The sequence below is a fragment of the Otolemur garnettii genome, unplaced genomic scaffold (genome assembly GCF_000181295.1).
Source record: "Otolemur garnettii isolate 467f Iridium unplaced genomic scaffold, OtoGar3 scaffold00019, whole genome shotgun sequence".
Taxonomy (NCBI): domain Eukaryota; kingdom Metazoa; phylum Chordata; class Mammalia; order Primates; family Galagidae; genus Otolemur; species Otolemur garnettii.
The window spans coordinates 1,460,884-1,467,174 of record NW_003852414.1 but is presented as its reverse complement, the minus strand read 5'-3'; the positions used below and the strand labels follow the sequence as shown (position 1 = coordinate 1,467,174).

General features: G+C 42.9%; 1 protein-coding gene across 1 annotated transcript in view; it reads left to right on the top strand.

Annotated features, from left to right (window-relative positions):
- The window catches only part of CCNY (cyclin Y), a 200,691-nt gene that overhangs the window by 177,937 nt on the left and 16,463 nt on the right, over window positions 1-6,291 (top strand). The window lies entirely within an intron of this gene.

Sequence of the window (6,291 nt, the reverse complement as noted above, 5' to 3'; positions counted from 1 at the left end):
AAAATGGTAAATGCAGGTGAGTAAAACAGGCTGAGGAGGAGTCAGAAAGGCCAGGATCCCCCTGTTGATGTCCAGGTTTGCTGTTGTTGATCCCTACAAAGATTGTAGTGACATTACTAAGATACCGTGGATGCATGCGCTCTGTGTGAGTACCTCTGGGTACCTGTCTAGGAAGGGCTGTGCATATTGCTAGCTCCTGTTCTGTGATTTTTGTGTGATTGTGTCTCTTAAGATACTCAGAGACTACATGGAGGTAATCAGCATTTTTAAGACTAGAGAAAAAATTAAAATCTATTCTTAGATTCTTAAAACTTTGTGGGCTATCTTGGGAAATAGATTTAACCGTGGAACCCATTGTTATCTTTTACATTGTGTATAACTCAGATAAGAAATTAGCTTTCCCAGTGCATGAGCTATTCTGGTGATCAGAACACCATTCCCTGTATTTCTGAGAAAAGATGATTATCCAATAGAAATTTCATAGGTGACCTAAGGTTGCTTTGTATTCTGCTCTTAGATTAATTCAACACTAAACCTGTTTTGTTTATTTGCTGTATTCATCCATATAGTCATTCCTTCTCATTGAACTCTCAGCCTAAAGGGTAAAACAGTCCAGTAATCATTAGGCAATTTGAAATAGGTTCTTATGTCATAGTTTAGAAATGTATTTACTTCCCATCTTTGTTCCCCAAAAGGATCTCAAGTTATTACAAAAACAAACAACAGGACAATAGTGTTGAGTTTTTCTTTTTTTTTTTTAAAGGCAGAGTCTCACTTTGTTGTCCCAGGCTAGAGTGTCATGGTGCCAGCCTAGCTCACAGCAATCAGAACACCTGGGTTCAAGTGATCCTCCTGCCTCACTCTCCCAGATATCTGGGACTATAGGCACCTACCATGATGCCCGATTAATCTGTCTAGTTTTAGTAGATACAGGGTCTCACCCTTTTCTTTTCTTGAAACAAATCTCACTCTGTTGCCCTGTGTAGAGTGTCATGCCACCATAGCTCACAGCAACCTCAGACTCTTGGGCTTGAGCAATCTGCTCACCTCAGCTTCCTGAGTAGCTGAGACTATAGGTACCTGCCACAACTCCCAGGTAGTTTTTTTTATTTTTAGTAGAGACAAAGTCTCACTTTTGCTCAGGCTGATCTCAAACTCCTAAGCTCAGATGATCCACTCTTCTTGGCCTCCCAGAGTGCTGGGATTGCAGGCGTGAACCACCACTCCTGGGCCAGGGTCTTACTCTTAGTCAGGCTGGTCTCTAACTCCTAAGCTCAAGGGATCCTCCTGCCTCAGCCTCCCAGAGGGATTTAGATTTCTACATGGGGATATCAAGTTGAAGGGAAAAGAAGATAAGAAAATCATGTGAAACCATAGATGAGATTAGTACTAGAATTTATACCATGAAGAATAATTTCAAAGATGAAAGGTGGTGGAGATTTTTTTAACTTCTAATTTCTAGGAAAAATATGTCCTGCCCACGAGCTGATAGTGCCTTCTGTTTAGGTGTCTTACTCAGAGTGAAGGAGAAAATATTTGTCCCATCACTGGTTAGCAGAATACCAGTTTGTATCTGGGCCTTGCTGGTTGCAGCCTGGAGAGGAGCAGCTATGGGGTCTGCAGGAACAACACTGCAGACCTATCCCTGCGTTGCTGCCGCCTGCCTCAGCTCAGAGTCAACTGCAGGCCTGTGGGCAGAGGGCAGACAGATACGTGCTCTGAGCAGGACTTCTGAGGGTTATTCTTCCCTGGAGGAAGAAACACTCATTCAGAATGGGTCTGGTGTAGAGTTGGTGGAGATGCCTTATTTCCCTGCATTTCTCCTGGGCTTGTGCCTGGCATCTTGGCCTGCTGCCTGGGAGTAGGCAGGGAAGGCAGCTGTGAGCTCTGCCCTGCTGCCCGCAAGGTACCAGAGAGACTGCAGCCTGCTTGTGGTGAGAGCCCACAGGCCTTTAGACACCCAGAGCCTACTTAACCTAAATATTTCCTAGTTTATGAACTTCATTTTTAAAAGACTAATGCTAACATAACATTAACTATATTTTCCAGCCTTATAAAATACTCTAAGACAGTGGTTCTCAACCTTCCTTCGTTGCAACAAAATAATTTTATGGTTGGGGGTCACCACAACACGAGGAAATATATTAAAGGGTCGTGGCATTAGGAAGGTTTAGAACCACTGCTCTAAGCTATCCAATTGACACTGACACATGAGGAAATTAAAAAGGAGGGGGAGGTAATTGCATTGCACCTTGCTGAGTTATGTGACAGTCTCATACCTAAGGTACTTTGCACTGTTCCCAGCAACAGCTGTGGGAAACCAGTCACTGTGGGGTGGGTACATGCAGCTACCCCTCCGTGCAGCCCCTCTTTTCTCTCAGGAGTTACCCAAGCTGGGTGAAACCATGAACAGTACTTGAGTGTCATGTCACAAAAGAAAGCTTACTGCCTGCTCAACAGGCTCTTTTGTTGTGAGCATGAGAAGCCCATGCTGAGAGCAAGGCAGGAGGAGGGTTATGGCAGAGCCAGGAGGGTCCCTGGGATCCCTCGTCCTCCAGGCCATTGATAAGTCCATGTCAGTTTCCTCCTGTCTCTGTGACGGGGACATCAGTTGGCAGGTTGGCTTCCTGACATGGCAAGTAGCTGTCCCTACCCTTCGATCCAAAGCTCTGTGCTGGCTAACTCAGTCTCTTGAATTTAGTTTGGATTATGGAGAGGGATGAATTTTGACTGGACTGTTCTTTGGGATCAGATGTAGAACAGTCATTCATGGCCCAGAGGTGATGGGAGCTCGGGTCTGAGCCATTGCTTTTCTCACTTTGCACTCTATCAAACAGTGGTGGTTCCCTGTCTTCCTCAGAAGACACAAAGCCCTTAAATGAGCGACAGGGCCCAGCAGGACGAGACCTCGTCTTCGCTCAGTGGCCACTACCCCCCGCCCCCAGCCTGTCTGAGCACGCAGGCCCAGCCTCCTCGGGCCCTGCCCCTGGCCCCTCTGCCAGAGTCCTCCGTCAGGGGCAGTGCAGACCTCCTGCCCTGCTTTATGCCTTTACTCAAAGGGCACAACAGGGGGCTGTTGCTTGACCACCGTATTTTATTCTATTTCATTATTATTATTTTAAAGGTAGAGTCTCACTCCACTGCCTGGGCTGGAGTGCCATAGTGTGATCATAGCTCATTGCAACCTCCCAACCCCTGGGCTCAAGCAGTCCTTCTGCCTCAGCCTCCCCAAGTGCTGGGATTACAGGCATAAGTCACTGTACACAACTAATTTTGAAATTTTTTTGTTGTCCTGGCTGGTGATGAACTCCTGGCCTCCAGCCCCCCTGCTGCCATGCTCAGCCTCCCAGACACCAGGCCTCCTTTAAGTGGAACCACAGTCCCTGCTCGTCATTGCCTGCTTGTTTTTTCTCCACCTGTCGCATTCTTAGGTTTTAAGTCGTTACGCTGTCTTGTCACCTTTTCAAAACTCACTGACATAAATGCAAAGGTTTATTTTCTGGGTTTTTGATGATTACATTCATCTAATGTATATCTTCATGTCAGTATCACATTGTCATGGTGACTGTAGATTTGTAGTTGAAATCAGAAAGCGTGAGTTTTCCGATTTCATTTTTCTCTTTCAATATAGTTTTGGCTGTTTGCTGTTCTGTGATCCTAGCATTTCATAAGAAGTTTAGAACTAGTTTGTTCATTTCTGCCCCCTCAAAATCTGAGATTTGGGGAAGGAATTGCATTGAGTATAGATCAATTTGGGGAATATTGCAGTCTGATCATATTAAGTCTTCTAATCCATATACATGGGATTGCTTTCTATGTATTTAGATTTTCTTTAATTCTCTCACCAGTGTTCTGTGGTTTTCAGTGTACAAGTCTTACACTTAAAAAAATGTTTCTAAGTGTATTTTTCATGCTGTTGTAAATGGAATTCTTTTCTTAATTTCATTTTTGGTATTCTGTTATTAGTGTATAGGAATACAATTAGGTTTGTAAATTAATCTTGCATCCTGTCATATTGCTAAGCCCGTTTATTAGTTCTAATAGTTTAGTAGATTCTTTAGACCTTTGTATATACAAGATCATATCATCTGCAAACAGAGTAGTTTTATTTCTTCCCCTCCAGCCTGGATGACTGTTACTTCTTTATCTTGCCCAATTGCCCTGGTTAGTACCTTCAGGGCAGCGTTGTCCAGGACAGTGTTGAATGCAAGTGTCCAGAGTGTACATCCTTATTGTTGATCTTAGGGGAAACTTTCCGTCTTCCTCCCATTAAATAGATGTTAATTGTGGGTTTTTCATAGACGCCCTTTATCAGAATGAGGAAGTCTCCCCCCTCAATTTGCATGGTGTTTCTGTTTTGTTTTGTTTTGTTTTATGGCAAAGTCAGTTGCCCTGGGTAGAGTGCTGTGGTGTCATAGCTCACAGCAACTTCAAACTCTTAGGCTCAAGTGATCCTCTTGCCTCAGCCTCCCAAGTAGCTGGGACTACAGGTGGCTGCCACAATGCCTGGCTATTTTTAGAGACGGGGTCTCGCTCTTGCTCAGGCTGGTCTTAAGCTCCTGAGCTCAGAAACAGTCCATCCACTTTGGCCTCCGAGAGTGCTAGGATTACAGCATGAGCCACTGCCCCCAGCCTGTGTAGTGTTTTTATTTTGAAAGGGGATTAGATTCTGTCAAATGCTTTTTCTGCATCTATTGAGATTGATTATGTAGTTTTGTCTTTTATTCCATTAGTATGTTCAACCTTTCATTCCTGGCATAAATCACAGCTGATGGTGGTGTATAACTCTTTTTAATCTTGTTTCTGGACTAAGTTAGCTAATATTTTCTTGAGGATTTTTGCATCTATATTTGTAAGAAATACTAGCCTCCCAGAATGAATTTGAAGATTTTGTGATGGCTAGCATTAATTCTTATTTAAATGTTTGGTAGAATTTATAACCAAAGGCATCTTCGCCAGTTTTTTTGTTGTTACTGGAAGCTTTCATACTGCCACTTCAGTCTCTTTCCCTGCTTACTGCAGGTCTATTGAGGTTATCTTTCTTGAGTCATCTTCAAGTAGTCTGTGTCTTTCTAGGAATTTGTCCGTTGCATTGGAGTTACCCAGTTTGCTGGCATGCAATTGGTCATAGTATTCCCTTATGATTCTTTTTATTTCTGGAGAATGTATAATGTCCTTTCTTTTTGGTTCTGATTTTACTGATTTGAGCTGCCTCTCTTTTCCTTGCTTGGTCTAGTTGTAAGTTTGTCAATTCTGTTGATTTTCCCCAGAAAACCGACTTTCAGTTTTATTGACTTTCTCTGTTGTTTTTCTAGTCTCTGTTTCATTTCTTTCCACTTCAATCTTTATTAATTTCGTCCTTCTCCTTGCTTTACTTTCAGTTTGCTCTTCTTGTTGCTTAAGGTAAAAGTTGGCGTCATTGATTTGAGACCTTTCTGCTTTTTAATATCTGTGTTTACAGTTGTGACTTTCCCCCAAGCTTTAGCTTAGTTCTGGTATGTTATATTTTAATTTTCACAGAAGTGTTTTTTTAAAATAAACTTTATTTCCTACCAGTTTCAGACTTACAGAAAAATTGTAAAGATAGTTCAGCAAATTCTCATGTATGTGACGTCCAGTTTATTACTATCTACAGTCACAGACTTACATAGCACAACATTGTGACATCTGTAACATCAATATGACAGATTTGTCACACTGATGAGTTGATACACTGTTATTAACTAAAGTCTGTGCTTTATTCACATTTCCTTAGTTTTTACTCCATGTCCCTGTGTCTTCTGGCTTCTCCTCTAGGACGTCACATCACATTTAGTTGTCCCATCTCCTTAGCTTCCTCTGGGCTGTGATGGTTTCTCCAGCTTTCCTTGGTTTCCATGATCTTGACAGTTTGGGATTTTTCTGATGTTTTTCTCATGATTAGACTGGGGTTATGTTTTTTTTTTTCCCTTGGAGGAAAACAACAGAGTTGAAGTATCATTTTTATCACATTTATATCAGAGGTGCATATGACAGTGTGACATATCATCATTGATGATAACTTTGATCCCTGGCTCAGGTCATGTCTGTCAGGTTTCTCTGCTTAGAGTCACTCCCCTTCTCCCCCTGCGCTACTGTGCTCTCTGGAAGAAAGCCTCCACGTGCAGCCTGCATGTCAGGAGCGGGAACTGTGCTCCCGTCCCCAGGTGACATAGCACCTTTTCACTAAGAAGAGCACTGTCACATCAGTCTGTCAGGATTGCTGGTCATGCTCTGGGGTTGGGTCTCAGGAGGCTGAGCTTGGGTGGTGGT